Source organism: Ursus arctos, unplaced genomic scaffold, assembly GCF_023065955.2.
Source record: "Ursus arctos isolate Adak ecotype North America unplaced genomic scaffold, UrsArc2.0 scaffold_29, whole genome shotgun sequence".
NCBI lineage: Eukaryota > Metazoa > Chordata > Mammalia > Carnivora > Ursidae > Ursus > Ursus arctos.
The window spans coordinates 14,586,679-14,606,851 of record NW_026622974.1 but is presented as its reverse complement, the minus strand read 5'-3'; positions in this window follow the sequence as shown (position 1 = coordinate 14,606,851).

The following is a 20,173-nucleotide window of genomic DNA, read 5'->3' as shown; positions in this document are numbered from 1 at the left end:
AGGTTTGATGATTCTGAAAGAAAAGATACCATTTGTCTAAAGATACAAAATTACTTTTGATGAACGAACAGAAGGCTGGCTGAAGACAAAGCATAAGCCTATACCCTGCAATCTCTCCCCACCCCCACTCCTGGGTGGGATATGTGATGTTCCCCCAGGAAGTTCCCAACTATCTTCACGTTAATGCCTGCTAGAGGGGTAACAACCTTAACTTGACAATGGCAAGGCCTCGGGTATCCTGTGAATCTTCTTTAACATATGAAAGTATTTTCTCAGGGCACCTGGGTAGCGCAGTCTTTAAGCATCTGCCTTCGGCTCAGGGCGTGATCCTGGTGTTCTGGGATCGAGTCCCACATCGGGCTCCTCCACTGGGAGCCTGCTTCTTCCTCTCCCACTCCCCTGCTGTGTTCCCTCTCTCGCTGGCTGTCTTTCTGTCACATAAATAAATAAAATCTTTATAAAAAAAAAAGAAAGTATTTTCTCAACCTCCCCTTTTCCTTACCTCCCCCAACCCCATAGTATGTATAATCAGCCACCTGTCACAACCCGGGGCAGCAGCACTTTCTGCCCATGTCCTGTCTGCCTGTTTTAATAAACCACCATTTTGCACCAAAGCCACCCCAAGAATTTTTTCTTGGTCGTCGGCTCCGGACTCCACCCCGCTGAACCTCACCTATATTCCACAACCTCATCACTTTGACACTCCTCCATTCCCCATCCTTAATGTTTGCTTGTCAACAGAAATAAAATTGTATACTTAATGCTTATGGGTTCAGTTTTTCATTCACATGTTTATAAGCTAACTAGTGCTTGGTATTAAGAAGGATCCAACAAGAAATCTAAAGCAGAGTCCATGATTAACATCAGTTAAGTAGCAACACTGTATTTAACAGAAATAGAAACAAAGATAAAAGTAAGGGTTCTTGAAATGCTTCTCAAATATTTGAGGGGAAGAACAGAGGCAGCAGAGCCACCCCCGTGTAATCAATTTTCCCTTTATCTCTACCAAATGGCCTTTGGCAAGAAGTGAGCTTTCCACACTGGGTCAGGCTGAAAAACAGAGGAAACTCTGTGTGTGTGTGTGTGTGTGTGTGTGTGTGTGTGTGTGTGTGTACACACGCAGTGAGAGAGAGCAATGCAATGATTTCCAGTATAGGAGGATACTTAAAATTTGCATAAATTATGTATGTGTCATATTATTTTAATAATATTGTGACCAGGGACCAGGTAAAGCCCTGACCTGATTATGTCTAAGTAGAAACTCATATTGATACATATTTTCTTCTCCACACCGTATAATTTGATTCTAGGAGAATAAGTTTATACACAGGAAGCTAACTATCAATGTATAGTCTAATTCAGAGATTTCAAGAGGCACTATGCGTATATGTGATGGAGGCCTTAAATTTTCAGATGCAGAAAAGAAGTGAAGATCATGATGAGTACTGCATACCTAGGACTTTGGCCCCAAGAGGTGCCAGCCTAATGACCCCCATGCTTCCGTAAATACCCAGTACAAAGTAAGGAGAGGTCCTGAGTAAGTGCTCTATTATGCGCTCAGATTATTCTACAGCTCCTGCTCAAGTCTGGGGTTTCCTTTGATCTCTTGTTCCCTGGAATCTCGAGTTTCCAGGGGTGCCTGTGGCAGCTCTCGTCTCACCATGGCCTCCACGATTTGTCATAACACTTTAAAGATTTGAAAATGCAGCCAGCACAAGAACTGCAAAGGAGACTCTGTCAGCCTTTCGGAATGAGGTCGCAATTTCAGGGCCTCTCCAAACTGCGCAGAGGAAGATCGGAAGAAACGGAAAAATTTTAGAAGTCATGTCGACTCACACATGTAATTTGGGTTGTGGGAGAGCATATTCGGAAGTGTTCATCCTCCATACCCTGGCAGCTAGTGGACTACTTATTTCTGATTCTATATAATCCGTGTCAGGTTTATGTGGAGACGGAAAGGCAGGGGCCTACACAGTGAAATTTGAAAGGCCTCAACAGGTCCTCCTGTCAGACTGTCACCTTCCCTGAAAATGGGAGCACGAACTACTATAGTCAGTCTTCTGAGATGAGACACTGTGTCCTTAAGGGACCTTTACTAATAAGAAAAGGGACTGACATGTTTATCCATTACAGCTCTATCTTAATTAAGGATACTCTAGTTACAGGTAATGAAAACATACTTCAAATTTGCATCAAGTCATTTTTTGTAAAATAATTGAGCTCTCTCTCAATCTAAGGAGAACGTAAATAACCAGTATCAGAGTGGGGGACCCTAGAGAGGAAAGCTATCAGAAACAGAAAGCTCTTTTTAAAAAATTCTTTCTCCCTTCCTTTCTCTCTCTCTCCCCCTCCCTCCCTCCTAAAACATATCTACAGTGGGTCCATTAAAGCTCACTAAGGGAGAGGGTCTCAGATTAGAAACACAAGACCTGGAGTAAAGGAGAGAAGATTGCATCTTTTGAGGGAATAAGAAAGTATGACAATGTTGGGGGACTGAGTGTTGCAAAGGCAGCCAGTGGTGGGGTAGCTGTAATTAAAGGTGGGACACACCATGGGGAAGCAGAAAGCTCTGAATACTAACACAGTGTAGAGGAGTCCCTCTGGTCTCTACAGACACAGTCTCCAACCAAGTTGGGTAAATTTCCTTCCTGTGGTATTCTCATCACTGGAAAAAAAATCAGCAGCTAAATCACTTTCTTGCTCAAGTTACTGGGTGACTCTTGGGGAACATTTGAAAAGGCTTGGCTAAACCAGCAGTTTTGCATGTAAGATATGAAGAATCTTCGTTCTATTAAATATTAATAGGGTTTTTTTGAAAAAAAATAGCAAAATATTTTTGAGAATCACAAGACTAGGCAAAACAGAGCAGGAAATTTTAACTTAGCCTTCTCAGAGCTTTTCAGATGGTTTTGCTCGTGTTGTAACATTGCACAGTGTTCTTTGGCTGGGTCTCTGTGTTCTCCCAGCATTTGGGGGGACTGTTTTCCTGTAGATCAAATTGTAAGAAACAATGGGCTAAACAGAAATGGGAATGAGTCTTCTACATATAAAAAGTGAAAGCCAATTTGGATGTGTTATATATGACGTGGAACATATCATGACCCCAGATAAAGAGAAAAATATTGTAAACAATTTCAGAAACATTTTCAATCTTTTGTAAGAGAGGTGGCCAGTAACATACTACCTGATAACTATTGTTTGCTCTCTTACTGGCACACTAATTACTGATAATTGTCATGACTGGCACAAGTCATCCTCATGTAAGACCATAGCCTTTCATAGCTTTTAAAAGAAAATGTGGATAAGTTCAATTAGAACACTAAAGAACATACAGAGATACTTCGTGTTGTTGTGCTTACTATACTGCACTTTACAAATACTATGTTTTTACAAATTGAAGGGTGGTGGCGACCTTGCATTGAGCAAGTCTATGGGTGCCATTTTTTCCAACAGCATTTGCTCCTTTCATGTCTATGTTATATATTGGTAATTCTCACAATATCTCAAACTTTTCTTCATTATTTTATTTGCTATGGTGATCCGTGGTCAGTAATCTTTGATGTTACTTTTAGAATTGGTTTGGGGTGTCACAAACTATACCCACATGTAAGTAAGTGAACTTAATCCATAAATATTGTAAATGTTCTGACAGTCCATTGGCCAAGCCATTCCCCCATCTCTCATCCTCTCTTCAGGCCTCCCTATTCCCTGAGACACAACAATACTGAAATTAGGCTAATTTATAATCCTACAGTGGCTTCTGAGTGCTTGAGTGAAAGGAAGAGTTACAGGTCTTACTTTAAATCAAAACCTAGAAATGATTAAATTTTGTGAGGAAGGCATGTTGAAAACTGAGGTAGTCCAAAAGTTAGACTTCTTGTGCCAGTTGGCCAAGTTGTGAGTGCAAAGGAAAAGCTCTTAAAGGAAAGTAAAAGTGCTACTTCAGGGGTGCCTGGATGGCTTGGTCAGTAGAGCATGTGACTCTTGATCTCAGGGTTGTGGGTTCAAGCCCCACATTGGATGTAGAGATTACCTTAAAAATAAATAAATAAATAAATAAATAAATAAATAAATAAATAACAGTGCTACTCCAATAAACACACAAATGATAAGAAAACAGAATAGGGACACCTGGGTGGCTCAGTCAGTTAAGCGTCTGCCTTCAGCTCGGGTCATAATCCCAAGGTCCTAGGATCAAGTCCCACACCGGGCTCCTTTCTCAGCAGGGAGCCTGTTTCTCCCTCTGCCTGCTGCTCCCCCTGCTTGTACTCTCTCACGTGCTCTAGACTCTGGCAAATAAATAAATAAAATCTAAAAAAAAAAAAAAAAAGACAGACAGACAGACAACCTTACTGCTCATAGGGAGAAAGCTTTCATCATCTGTATAGAAGATTAAACTAGTCAAAACACTCCCTTAGGCCAAAACCTAATTTAAAGCAAGGCCCTCTCTTCAATTCTATGAAGGCAGAGAGAGATGAGGAATTTACAGAAGAAGAGTCTGAAGCTAGCAGAGGTCGATTCGTGAAGCTTAAGGAAAGAAGCTGTCTCTGTAACACTGAAGTGCAAAGTGAACCAGCAGGTGCTGATGTAAAAGCTGCAGCAAGTTATCCAGAAGATCTAGCCCAGAGAATTAATTAAGGCGACTGCACTAAACAACAGACAACAGATTTTCAATGTAGATCAAACAGCCTTATATTGGAAGAAGATGCCATTCAGGGCTTACATAGCTAGAGAGGAGAAGTCAATGAATGCCTGACTTCAAAGCTTCAAAGGACAGGCTCTCTTGTTAGGGACTGATACAGCTGGTGACTTTAAGTTGAAGGCAAAGCTCATTTACTATTCTAAAAACAGGGCCCTTAGGAAATATGCTAAATCTACTCTTCCTGTGCTCTATAAATGGAACAACAAAGCCTGGATGACAGCACACCTGTTTACGATATGATTTACTGCACATTTAAAACCCACTGTTGAGACCTACAGCTCATGAAAAACGGTTTCTTTCAAAATGTTACTGCTCATTGGCAAAGTACCTGGTCACCCGAGAGTTCTGATGGAGATGTACATTAAGATGAACGTTGTTTCCATGACTGCTAACATAATATCCATTCTGCAGCTAATGGATCAAGAAGTTAATTCAAACTTTCAAGTCTTATTAGGTAAGAAATACGTTTCATAATGCTATAGCTATCATAGACAGTGAGTCCTCCGACGGATCTGGGAAAGTAAATTGAAAACGTTCTGGAAAGGATTCACCATTCTAGAGGACAATAAGAACACTTATGATTCATGGAAAGAGATCAAATATCAACACTAATGGAGTCTGGAAGAAGTTGATTCCAATCCTCATGGAGAACTTTGAGGAGTTCTAGACCTCAGTGGAGGAAGATGGGGTGGAAATAGCAAGAGAACTAGAACTAGAAATGGAGCCTGGAGATGGGACTGAGTTGCTGCAGCTCATGTTCAAATGTGAACGGATGAGGAGCTGCTTCTTGTGGACGAGCACAGAAAGTGGTTTCTTTTTTTTTTTTTTAAGATTTTTATTTATTTATTTGACAGCAAGAAACAGTGAGAGAGGGAACACAAGCAGGGGGGACTTGGAGAGGGAGAAGCAGGCTCCCCGCTGAGCAAGGAGCCTGATGTGGGGCTCGATCCCAGGACGCTGGGATTATGATCTGAGCCAAAGGCAGATGCTTAACATGACTGAGCCACACAGGGGCCCCCAGAAAGTGGTTTCTTGAGATGGAAACTGCTCCTGATGAAGATGCTGTGAAGACTGTTGAAATGACAACAAAAGGATTTAGAATGTTACATAAACTGAATTGATAAAACTGTAGCAGAGTTTTAGAGGACTGTCTCAAATTTTGAAAGAAGTTCTACAATAAATAAAATGTAGCATCACATGCTACAAAGAAATTATTCATGAAAGAACAAGTCAACTGACGCAGCAAACTTCATTGTTGTCTTATTTGAAGAGATTGTCACAGCCACCTCGGCCTTCGGCAACCACCACCCTGATCAGTCAGCAGCCAGCAACATTGATGCCAGACCCTCCACCAGCAAAGATTATGACTCACTGAATGCTCAGATAATGGTTAGCATTTTTTGCAATAAATTCTTTTTAAATTAATATATGTATGTTGTTTTTTTAGACAACATGCTGTTGTACACTTAACAGACTGCAATGTATTGTAAACACAACTTTTATATACACTGAGAAACCAAAAAAATTATTTGACTCACTTTCTTGTGATACTTACTTTATTGTGGCGGTCTGCAATAACTCCACGGTATGCTTGAAAAGTATGTATAAAACAATAATGATAAATACATGTAATTGCATAATCCAATTATTTTACATATGATTTATCCTTGACTTACACAAAGTTTATAAGTTTCACTTTGCGCTAAACCCCAAATTTTTCCATGTTCCTATGTAGCCTTTATGGTAACTAGAAAATATTCCATTATCTTGTATCATATATGATAAATCCATTCCCTTAATTAACTTTTGGTAATTATTGTGTGTGAAATTCTGAGCTGTTTTATATATATCACCTCTAATCCTCACAAAAGCCTTATATGATCAGTATTATTATTATATCCATTTTGTGGATTATAAAATAGAGGTTCTGAAAAGTTATATAACTTTCCCAAGATCACACAAGTCGAAAGTGACAGCTGAAATCCAAATTAATGTCAGTTTAGACTTAAATTGTTTCTAATTTTATTATCTTAAATGTATTTTATAAATGATTTTTCACATAGTTCTTTATTTCTTTTGCCTTCTAGAATAAATTCCTGAAGATGGATTTATTGGTTCAAAAGTGTGTTACTTTATAGCTCTTATAGCATATTGCTATACTGTGCACAAATCACAATTCATTTTAATTCAAGATCTACAGAGCTTTTTAACAGTCTTGGTTTTACAATCTGTGAGTCATATATTTAATTCTCCTTCCCTAAGGTTAAATAATCCAAGGAATATTGACATGTTGCAACCAGTAAAATTTCTATTACTAACATTTGAATGCTACCATAAAAATTTCATATGGTCAGTCAACAAAGATTTTGCATACGTACTATGTGCGTGGCACCCATTTATGGCAAATTGCTTTATCCCTTGGTATTCTTGAATTTAAATGTTCCTTTTCAGTTAGGTTACAACGTTCAAGCATCTTACTTTGTGAAATTTCTATCTTCCTGACATTTTTTATTTCTTCCACTTTGATTACAGATTTTTTTTGGGGGGGGGAGAATTAGAGAGCAGCAGATAGTCTCCCCTACAAAGTAATTCACATCTAATTAGAGGAGTATTTCTCAATCTATTCTGTGGAAAACTAGTTCCAAGAAAAGCTCTGTGAACAAAGGATTCATTGCCAAAGTTTTGTAACTTTTCATAATGTATCCTCTCCTATGGGTCAATTAACAATTAGCTCCTGAAAGCCTCTAAGAATGCCTTTAATAAATAGATATGGTTCCCTTTGTTAATCCAGAATTTCTCAAACATATTTGACCATTAAATACCAGGAATACCCAATTAATGTTGTCTGGCACAAGGGCTGCCAAAGAATCCTTACAACAGCTGTAGCTACAGCCCATTGACTGGAAAAGGCAGATACCATTATGAATAACCCAGTTCTACCCTGTAGCAGGAATTGCTAGGAAATCTGGAAACATTCATTCAATTATACATGTAACCCAAATTTCTTTGGACCTTACTAGCCTATGAGGCAAACCAAGGCACATTAATAAAAATATCTCAAATTTTATTGATGTACCTCTTGTACTACATAAAACAGGACTTATCTATGAGACATCCACATAAATACATGTGAGTACATGTATGTGTGCACACCTATACACACATTAGATTTGGGGGGAGAGGGAAGGGCAGTTTTTAATAGATATTTCGTATGCATTCACAAATAAGCCCACTTCCACTGAGGCCCTGCTGCTACCTATATAGGATCCATGGTTACTGCTACTGTTCCACAAGGATCCACGGTCTATGCTACTGCCCAGTAACACCTCTATAGGATACCAACTCTGATGTACCGAAGTGGCCATGCTGCCCACAGTATATCTAGCAGGTGAAAGGAAATGCCTCCCTTCACTTTGGGATAAAAGTACTTACTGAGCTTAAATATTTTAAGCAGTTTTAGTGAAATAGCTCTTTTAATTGTAATTTTGTGCCCTGAATACTACTTCCTCTCACCACAAACATTTTATAGTGTCTATTCATAACAGCTTCTTCACTTGGGATGCGTCCTCTTCCAGAAGGCTCCTCCGTCTCACAAAGAATTTTCTGTCAGCCCAATAGTCCTACAAGCACACTTGATTATGTCTAAACTCCTACGGTTGACACAGTTTTGATGTTTTCCAGAAGCTGTTAAAACTTATATTCAAATAGCCTTCTGTTGGACTACTTTGCCACTTCTCCCAATTTCCTGGCCATGTACCTAGCCATGGAAGAATCTTAGGCTGAAGCTGAGAAGACGAAAAAAAAAAAAAAAAAAAAAAGAATGTGATAAAATCGGTGGTATTTCCGATCCACAACAGAATTATCCACTTCCACCCAGATCAAGAATATGTCCTTCAGGACTCTCTCCTTGCCCATGCTCATGAGTACAAAATCCCTTTCAAACTGACCTCTGCTTTCAGGCAGCTCTTGGCACTGTTCAAGATCTCTTGTATTCATCTGGCATCACTGCTTTCAGTTCTTTTCTGCCTGCTCTCTGAATTCTCCCCTTCACTTCAATAGATTGGTCTGCCAAAAAAATGGCTGTTGAATTGCTTGTCCTGGCGCCATATACTTCCCAGTGGTCCCGGCTTCTTGCTTATCTCATAGAAGAAAATCAGGTGACTGTTACTTATGTACTAATGGCTGTAATTTCAGTTTCCATCTTCCTCAACAGCTCTTTTACGTTGTTGATCAGCTTCTTAGTCCTGAAATCCTCCCTGGCAATAGTGACTCTGTACTTGTCTTATTCTACTTTGTAAGACCTACTTCTTTAGCTTTTGCTTCTTGTAGATTGCCTCTAAGCTCCTTTGGCCACAATTCTCCCTTGGAAATTACTTTCATCCTTGATGCTTCAGCTCTCCCTGCCTACAGAAGACTTTAAGACTACCATCTTCAATTTTAACCTTTGCTTAATGTTCCAGGACTTGAAAACTTACTACCCATTGAGTATCTCTAGATGGATGTCTAATGTCCCCAAAACCCAGCCTGTCAAAAAATAATTCTTCACCCTCATTTCCAAGAGGCCTCTCCTGGAGTATTCTTGCTAACACCCTATTTCTGAGTCTTAAACTCTCAGATATCTTTGAACTCGCCCCTTCAGTTCATCCTCTACATATTGTCAGTTTCTAAGACTCATTGATACTACCTCTATTTTATCTTCCATTTTTGTTGCTGCTAAAACCGTAGTTCAAACTCTCTTGTCTCTCAGATTAGGACACTCTGCTATTTGGCCACCCTGGCACCAGTCTTCCCCCACACAAGCCACCTTAATTATCATTGTTGACCAATTTTCCTCAACTGCAGTATTTCTCCTCTGACTATAAAGTCCAAACTGGCTCCTACTATGATATGCTATATACTAACATATTTTTCCAAATTATTTAGAGATCCTTCTACTTGAAGACTACAACCCTAATTACTTCTTGCTGTGTCTCATATATATAGCCAGTTTTCAGCTTTGATAGGTTTACTTAGGATGCTCCTCTGTATTGGAATGCTCTTCTTCCTCCCAGATCATGTTATCATGTTCAAAATTAATTCCCCTTATATTTATTATTTACATTAAAATATTCCTTATTATATGTCCTTATTTCCTTCTGTTTTCCTCCTCACACACTACACTTCATGCGGCTTTCCACAGCGCAACTATTCAGAAATAATTGTTGCGTCAATGAATCTCACAGTACTTTGTGGAAACTTCCCTTTAGGTACCTATTTCTTCTACCTTTTATTTACACTGTAAGTGTGGTTTTATATTTTTCCTCCTAGAGCTTATGGTTTTTGAAGAAAGATTCTGTATACCTTATTCATCTTTGTTTTCTTCACGGCACTTAATGAATTATTCACATTGTCCTCATATGATAACTAGTATTTTTTAAATTTTTGAATAAACTGGCATGCTAAAAAAGTGTCACGTTTCTAGAAACCTTATTAATTATTAACCTAACTTGCAACTTTTTGCTATCACAAAGTTTCTGCTGTGGGGATTGGATTAATGTTGCTGCTAAGGATAAAGCTTGACTTAATGCATTCAATTATCTGAATCTGTTAGATGTGATAAAAGAATGAGTATTGACCCTGTCAACTGTTTTACAAATTAAATTGCTTTCACGAAGGCCAAACAGTAAGATGAACTTCTTCCGTTCACCTGTGTTTAGCAAAGAGAAAGCCAGATTCTTCTAAAATACCTACATCATAATCAAGTAAATAAAAGGGAGAGCATCAAACATAAGGATCTCCTGAAACTCTTGATAAGAAGAGTAGGAGTTAAAATAACTTCAATTATAAATGCTCAGTGGCCCAGCCAGAAAGAAAGCCCAGGAAAAAGAGAGAAAGAGAAGAAAAAACAGAGCAAAACAAAACAACAACAACAACAACAAACCCTTTGCTCTCTCTTTCAACTAGATTTAATACTGCATGTCTGTAACCACCAGTATGTGGTAGGAGAATTAGAATAATACAAATTAAGAGGAAATGAAAACTAATATCTACCTAATGCTTGCTAAGTACCAGACACTGCTCTCTGTGCATTGGATTATTCCCCATTTAATTCTTACAACTCTGTATATAGGTACCACTATTAAGGTTAGTTAGTTTGTTTGTTTTTACAATGGAATAAAACTAAGGCACAGGCAAGTAATTATTCAAGATCACATAAGATCACATCTGCAGGAGATTGGATTTTACTTTGGGCAGCTGGGCTCCAGGACATACAATTTCAATCACTATATAACAGTCTATTGCTTTACAGATCAAAGTGTCTCCCCCAACATATCAAATGAGAGAACATAAAATAAAATTAGCAATATTTATTCTTACCTATTCATTTATTGAATCAATATCTATTGGGCACCTACATTGTACTAGGCACCATTCTGGGCACTTGGGTATATAGTGAAGAAGAAGGTAGGAAAGGTTCCTGCCTTGATAAAGCCCCCATGCTGCTCAGGCATATATAGACAATAAGAAAGTGAAATACACAACTGGTAATACAAGTGAAGAATAGTTCAAAGGAATGAAACAAAGTAAAAGATGTAGAAAAGAAATGAAGGAAAGGGTCCTACTTCAAATAGTTTGGTCTGGAAACACATGCCTGAGGAAGAGTCATTTGACCAGAGAATAGAAAGAACACATGAGGATATAGGTAAAAGGTGTGCAATGATATGGGGCACCTGGGTGGCGCAGTCATTAAGCGTCTGCCTTCAGCTCAGAGCATGATCCTGGCATTCTGGGATCGAGCCCCACGTCAGGCTTCTCCACTAGGAGCCTGCTTCTTCCTCTCCCACTCCCCCTGCTTGTGTTCCCTCTCTCGCAGCTGTCTCTAACAAATAAATAAATAAAATCTTAAAAAAAAAATTAAAAAAAAAAGGTGTGCAATGATAGATGTCCCATGGTGTGTTATCAGAAGACAAGAAAGTCAATATGCTTAAAGCTGAGTAAGCAATAGGAGAGGGGTAAGGTAGACAGGAGCTGGACTATATACTTTTTGTTTGTTAGTTTTCTTTTTTATCGCATAGAGAAAATCGGGTGATTGATCTTAACAAATTAAGGGCTATATTTTCAGTTTCCCTCTTCCTCAACAACTCTTCCTCAATAATGAGTTTGCATTTTATTCTAAGTATGGGAAACTGTTGAAAAGTTTTGAACTGGGGAACTGAACTAATCTGATTTACATTGTAAAAGGGTTACTGTGGCTACAATTCAGAAAATAAGCTATAAAGATGGGGGAATACATGAATAGAAAAAAAAGGGGGGCTATTTAGGAAGGCTTTTATAGTCTTCTAATCTAGAAAAGATGGAAAAATGGTGGTGGAAATCGGGAGAGGTTATTGGATTCTGTATATGTGTTAAAAGCCGAGTCAATGGACTCTTTCTGACATCTTCTTCCTCTCTTCTCCTGGAACTCCAGTATTACACCAACTGTTTCTCTTAATAATATCCCACAGTTGACATAGGCTTTCTTCACTTTTTCATTTCTTTGCTTTGTTTTCCTCTTATGGGATAATTTCAAATGAACTATCTATCTTTAAGTTCACAGATTCTTTATTCTTCTTTTTCAAGTCTACTGTTTATACTATCACATTTTTCATATCATTTACAGTATTCTTCAGCTCCAGAATTTCTGTTTAGTTCTTTTTTCATAATTTCTATCTCTCTGGTAAACGTCTCATTTTGTTCTTGCCTGGTTTTCTTGATTTCATTTGATTGTCTTTCTATGTAGTTCACTGAGTTGACTTAAAAACAACTATTCTGAAGTGTTTTTTAGGCCAATTGCAGGTCTCCATTTCTTTGGGGTCATTTACTAGAAAACCATTGTGTTCCCTTGGTGGTGTCATGTTTCCTTGATTTTTCCTGTTCCTTGACGTCTGGTATTGCTGTTTTCTCATTTGAAGAATCAGTTATCTTCTCCAGGAAGAAAGAAAGAAATGCCTTCTGTCACCCCTGCTAGGAATTCTAAGGCTTTTCAGTCTTTTCTCTGGATAGGCATGCTCCACATTTCTTCTCTCTTGTGAGGTAATTTTTAAGCTGGTGTGCCTTCTTTCAATCCTGCAATGACTGGCTCAGTGATGACAGCCTCCCATTTGCAGAATGCTCACATTTATGTGCTTTCTCCAAACCCCAGAGTCAGGGCAGCTTTCTGTGTGTTCCCTCTAGTCATTTGCAAATCACAGTCACCACCCTCAGAAGCACGCACAGGGAGCCAGTCATATTGTGAAGGGGTATGTTGTGTGTGTGTGTGTGTGTGTGTGTGTGTGTGTGTGTGTTACACAGAATGTTGTGGGTGCCTATGAGTCAATTGGGGGGATTCATAGACAAGAGATCCCCTGCAGCTTATGGGCAGGCTTACTGATGGAGTCCAGAAAGCATGTAGTAATGATGATGAATAGAAGTGGAAAAATGTTCACCTTTAGCCCAGAAGGCTGACCTATATAGCCTGCATAGTTTTGATAAGGATCGAAAATGTGCTGGTTGCTACATTCTTAAAGGGTCTCATGACTACCTGTATATCTCAGGCATAGTTAATATTGAGCTGAATGATAAGCACCAGAGACATCTTATGAAAGTAGCTTTATGAGTAGAAATAAAGAAACATTTATGATATAATACTCCCTGCATCTTCCTTCCCCCTTAAGCACTAAGCATATAACGACCAGTTTCATACAGCAAAAGTGCCTCTCTTTCTGCCCATGGGTCCTGTCCCCATGCTACTTAAATAAGCTTACTAAGTTGCACTGCAAAATGTCTCAAGAATTCTTTCTTGACTATCGCAGTCAATGATCCCACAACAGTAGGATCTTCTCCCTTCTGATGCCCCCAAGAGCTCTGGCTGCCATTTTCCTAACCACTTCCTGCCACCTCCCCCACTTCCCAGTCATGCAGCACATCTTCATATTTTCAATGGTACAAGAAAGATGTAGGTCTCTTTGGCAGTGTTCCACACAGCTGGAGATGCTGAGCAGTCAATCACATGTTCTCATTTCCCCCGGTGGGAGAAAATTGTGGACCAAGGGAGTCTCTTTTGGTACTGAATTGTGCTGCTTTGGGGGAAGGGTGGATGTGGGTAAAACGGAACAGTTCCTAACTTTGTCAATGCATCAAATCTCAGATTTTTTTTTCCTCCAACTTCTGTGTGCTTGAACTTCTCCCCTGGACTCCCATACTTCCACAAAGGTACTGTCATCTGTGGTTGATTGTCAAGATCAGTGTTCTTTGGGAGGAAGATGGTAGAAAACATCTATTCCCCCATTTTCCGGGTGTCACTCCTCTATGTGCTCATGAATTTTTATGCTCACAAATTTATTGATTAAAATAACATTAAGATCTTCAACTCATGGAAAAAGATTAGTAAGAGAATGAAAAGGCAATCAACAGAATGGGGAAAGATATTTGCAATGTATATATTTGACAAAGGACTCTTACTCAGAATTCAAAATTAATATGAAAAAGGAATATAAAGCAACGGAAAAAGTGGGCAATAGACTGGCTCAAAGAGGTACTTCAAAAAAAAGATATTCAAATATCTAATAATACCATGAAAAGATGTTCAAAATCATTAACCAGGGAAATGCAAATTCAAATCCATATTAAGTTAACACGACACACCCAAAAAAAAGGCTAACAAAAAGATTGATAAAGAGACTGTTAATTACAAGTGTTGCTGAGGATGTAAATAAGAAACTCTCATTTACTGCCGTGTGTAAATTAGTATAACCATTTTGAAAAACTGACAGTATCACATAACACTGAATATAGTCATCGTCTCTAACACAGTAATTCCAAACAGAATGCATAAGCATTTATACTGAAGAGTATGTAAAGAATGTTTCTATCAGCAATACTCATAATAGCTCCAAACTGTAAATACTCAAATGTCCATGAAAGTGAAATGGATAAATTGTGGTATAACCATGCAGCAGAGTATCACGCAACATGAAAAGTAGCTGTGAGGATAAACGCATTGCGGCTGTATGCAAAAAACATTTACAAATCTTACAAAAGCATGTTAAACAACAACAAAAAAAAAAACCCCTAGAAACAAAGTAATACATACAGTATGATAGAATTTCTAGAAACTGCAAACCAGAGCAAATCTAAGATTTAGCGGCAGAACATAGTAGGAGGGCAGTGACCAAGAAGAGCCCAGATACAGAAGGATTTGGAGCTGTAAGTGATGACTCATTTCTTGATCTGGGTGATACACACTATTTTTTATTGACATTAATTGACATATAATGCTGTGTAAGTTTAAGGGTACTGGGTGATGTCTATATGGTTATGTTCAGCCTGTGCACACAAATGATTTGTGCCATTTTCAGTATTTGAGAAATAAAAATTCAATAAAACATTCAGAAAAACGAGGCCTGGGAATAAGTAAAATGTCTGATACAAATGAGTGAGCAGTATGATTGCAAACTGCAACAAAATCTGGTGGATTCTGATACACATGTTCTTGACCAGTGTTCTGCGTGCCTTTCTCTCTCACCTATATCCATTCTAGCCCATTTCCAATGCCCAGGCTTCCACTCACTTCCAAGTACCCTGTAGTCTAATGTGTTCTTCCGCTCTCTGCTCATGACCACCCACTGATAGCCTGATAGCATTAGCATTTTTTCTTTTCAGATTTCTTCTCTTTTTTGTATTATTTTCTCTTCCTTCCTTGTAACTGTTCCCTATTTTCTCTAAGATCTATTCCTTGGTCTCTATTCATTCCTTTGCTTTCTTTCTTTCTTTCTTTCTTTTTTTTTTTGAATATTGTATTTTTTTAATTCAAATTACTAAAGCAAATATTTTTGCTGCAACCAGCAGGCAACCGAGAGGTGTAACCATAGCATCCAAATAGATTCTCCTTCTCTCCGAATAAATCCTACTATTTCTCAAGCTAATCACGATTACCCCTGTGGTATGCAGGCTTTGACATCATTCTCCACACTAAGGTAAAAAGAAAAAACGCAGGGACACCTGGGTGGCTCAGTTGGTTAAACAACTGCCTTCAGCTCAGGTCATGATCTCAGGGTCCTGGGATCCAGCCCAGGCTCTGGCTCCCTGCTTAGCGGGGAGCCCGCTTCTACAGAGGGATACTCTGCCTCTCCCCTGCTCATGCTCACTCTTGAGCGCTCTCTCTCTCAAATAAGTAAATAAAATCTTGAAAAAAAGAAAAAGAAAAAAGCACATGGACACATGGACACATATGTTTCTCTTTTGTCTTCTAATACTGGGATCATAATATGACTTGTCTCTAGCATCCCTCTGATCAATACATATGGATTTTGATGAGGATGATGATAATCCCTCCTGCCCCCAACAAACAATGCTGCAAAAATATTCACATGTGTATTCTTGTGGATCATTCATTCCCAAAGTGGGATTGTTAGATCAAAGTATTTGTGTATCTAAATTGTATTAGATATTGTCAGATAACTTAGCAAAGAGATGTAGCAATTCTTTCCTCTACCAGTTATATGCGAGTCCCTCCCATTCCCCACACCTCACCAGGACTTATGAACCTTTTAAAATGTTTTCTAATATGATGGATGAAAAATGGCATCTCATTGTCACATTTAATTTCTCTGATTACTTATATGGTTGGATACTTCCATATATGATGCGACAATTCTGATATTATTTTCTGTAAGTTACCTATCCATTGTACTATCAGGTTATTTGCATTATTTTTTTCTGACTATCTAATAGACCTTTCTGCTTAATGTTGTAGACTTTCACTACTTGTGTGTTGATCTTCAGTTGTTTGTTTATGTTTAAAAATGAGATTAAAAGTCTTACTGGCATGTGTGGTGCTCTATTTCTCCCTAGTTGGATTTCTTTTGATTTGGAAACTCCCAACAATTTAAAAGGGGAAAGTGCCTTACTATAAGCCAATCAGTAGGTGTCATCTTTAAGCAACTCTTCAGCCCTATTTCTCACCCCATCTCCATAGTGCCAGTAGTCTCAGATTCTGGGGTCTCTGCTTGGTTCACCAGGCTAGGTCAGCCTCTCTACTCACATTTCAGACTGAGGGCCCCTCTGCTCTTCCCCATCAGACACTGTTCCTCCATCCACTTTCTTTCTCCAAGGACTGCTTTGAAATTTCTCACCTGCTGATAGTTTCCCATTCTATTATCTTCTTATGGCTTTTATAACCTATTAGATAACTTTCTAAATTAATCTCTTCCTGGGAGACTAGGAGGTCAATGATTTTAATACCACTATTTAATAAGACATTGTACCAGAAGCCTTGTGACTTTTTTTTCTCCATTTCCCCCCCCCCCCCGGTCTTTTAAATTGCACCCTTAATTAACTTATTTTCTTTCTTTTTATAAAATACAAAATTTTATTCTGATTAGAATATTAGCTTTCATGTGAAATGTTTCCATTTTTATAATTTCCATGATTTAGCATTTCAGTTTTCATTGCCTTTTTAATGGAGGATTTTGTTAGGTTGATGCACATGGGTTACCATTTTGTAAAATGGCAAAATACCAGCAATTTCATAGAATTCTATTTAGGTGGGATGTTTCCAAGCTGTTTTTTGTTTTGTTTTGTTTTTGTTTTATTATTTTGTCTGCTAATTTCTGGTTTATTGGATTTGGTTAGAGAATATGACTAACAAAATGTATGATTTTAGATACAACTAAGGCTTTAAAAATCATGTGCAAGTATATAAAAACTTTTTTAATCAATTATAAATATATATTCTTTCTTTGAGGGGAAGAAGTACTTTTTGTGTGTGCATGTACATGAACTATAGTTATTCAAATCCTTTTTATTGGTTTCTTAAAAGGGTGATATACACTTTTCTTAAAAAGGTGATATACTTAAAAGGGGCACCTGAGTGGCTCAGTCGGTTAAGCATCTGACTTTGGCTCAGGTTATGATCCTGGGGTCCTGGGATCAAGTCCTACATCTGGCTACTTGCTCAGCAGGGAGCCTGTTTCTCCCTCTGCCTGCTGCTCCCCCTGCTTGTGCCCTCTCTCTCTCTCTCTTTCTCTGACAAATAAATAAATAAAATTTTTAAAAAGGGGTGATACACTCCACATATTTCTGTTGAATGTTTTGGCCTATGGAGTATTTAAAATTTTCTTTTGAATATCTCTGAAGCAGGATGTGAATTCTCCATTCCCACCATAGTCTGTACGACTCCCTTTTGTCTTATTACTAACTTAATCTATATGATTATATTAAATACCAAGATCCCATAGGCATTTGAGCCTTCTTCCCTCTTCTATATCTTTTCTCTTGTGATTTTTACTTTTTTTTTTTGCATCTTTGTTGTCTTGTTAGATAGTTCTTCAATTTCTTTCTGATCATAAAGCAAACATCCTGTTTTTCTTTTTTCCTGTACTAAATTTTATAATTCAAATACCATGTTTATCTGGCTTAGAAAGCCCTTTTTATGTTCTAATTGCATCTCTTGAGGCTGCATTTTTTTTTTTTGCTTAAGCTCTTTTTTTCTTTTGATTTATTTTGCCTCAAATGGAACCACCTGTTCATATTATTCAATTTAGCCTCTTTCTCTGTTTTTATAGGGTCTTTTAAAAATGGATCTTTTTGCCCTCTTATGAGTTTAAGTTACCTCCACATCCTTGTGTGGCAGGATGTTGGGGTTTCTTACACATTGGCAAAACTACAATGCCTGGGAAACACCACAGTCCTTTCCCTGTAAGGCAGTACATACAGTCTGTATATAAAGTCAGCTGGCATTACTAAATCATATGATGAAGACTGCTTAGTGTTTTAGGCTTCTTCAAATATTCTTCAGGAGGAATATCTCTTTCCCAGAACTTGAAATGTTGTGTAGCCCACCAGGAGAGACCCTTTCCTGAGCCACTGACGCCAAGAGGGTTGTGAAGCCTTCAGGACCTGGCATAAGAGGTGAGAAGGTGCACTTCCCTCCTGCCCCAACTGACGTCAGAGAGGTGATGTAATTTTGTGGTCTTCACTCCAGGCTCTGCTCTCTCCACAAATATTGAAAGGCTTTCCTTTCACTTCTGAGAAGCTCAAGTCCTGGTAGAAAAGCGATTTCCTCCAGATTCGTCTAATAGGATGATTTTATTTGTTGAGATGACCAGCAAAGTGCTGGCAAAGAAAAGTGGTCAGGAATGTGAATTCAAATCATCACCCTTCCTGAAAAGCCACCCATTCTTTTTAAATTATGTTCACTGATTTTTTTCTAGTCCCATGAAGTTTAATGTTCTTTTTTTTTTAAATAATTTTTATTTTGTTATATTAGTCACCATACAGTACATCCCCAGTTTTTGATGCAATGTTCCATGATTCATTATTTGTGTATAACACCCAGTGTACCATGCAATATATGCCCTCCTTAATACCCATGAAGTTTAATATTCTCTAGGGTCTGCAGTCTTCTCGTCTTATACATTATCTCTGGACAACCACATTACTCCCCCATTCCATCACCACCTATAGTCTAAGGAATCCCCCACCTGTTTCTCTAGCTCTAATCTCGCTCCAGTCCCTAGTCACACATTTCTAACTGCCTTTGGGCCTCTTCTCATGAAGGTTCCATTAACACAGCAATTCAGTATGTTGAAGATTGAATGCATCATCCTTTCCCATATAGTTCTCTTTTTTCTGTATTCCATAAGAATTCATCAAATCATATCAACATTTTTCTAGCTTTTGACCAAGCTAGAAGTTAAAAATAATCTTAGGCTCCTCTCTAACTTTGATATTAAGTGAATACTCCAGTGTCAATTTCACACTTAGAATATTCTGAATGATCAATTCCCCCATTTTTATGACCACCATCCATTATGGACTCCCTTTATCTGTAATAGGCACTATTATAAGATGTTCCTAACAGGTATCTCCAGCTTTTCTGTTTTATAATCCATTCATCAACCTGCTTTTTTCTTTTTCCTAATTGTCATGTTCCCAGAATTTCCTTCAAAAACAGAATGGTATTCTCGTTGTTAAGCCTAAACTCTTCAATGGTTACATTTCCATAAAACAGAGCATTTCATCCTAGAAATCCATCCCTAACTACATTTAAAGCCTCATCTTCACTTACTACTCTAACACAGAGACACTTCCTGCTCTAGATTTGTCAAATTACTCACCCTTCTCTCAAATATACAATGTACTTTCACACCTTATGCCTGTGTGTCTGCATTCACTTACTCATAATGCTTTTCTACCCTGTTTTACCCATCTTCCAACTTGTTTTTAAGTAATCTCTACACTTAATGTGGGGCTTGATCTCATGACCCAGGGATCAAGAATTGCGTGCTCTACAAACTCAACCATCCAAGTGCCTTCCCATCTTCTAACTTCTTTAAAATTGAGCGCCAATATCACAGTTTCTTTAAAGTCTCTGATTTTGCTGAAAATTGCTCCTTCTTCTGGTATCTCACAGCATTTAAGACACCATATTTTGCACTAGAGTTACTTTAATGTGTTTATCTCCTTGGGTAA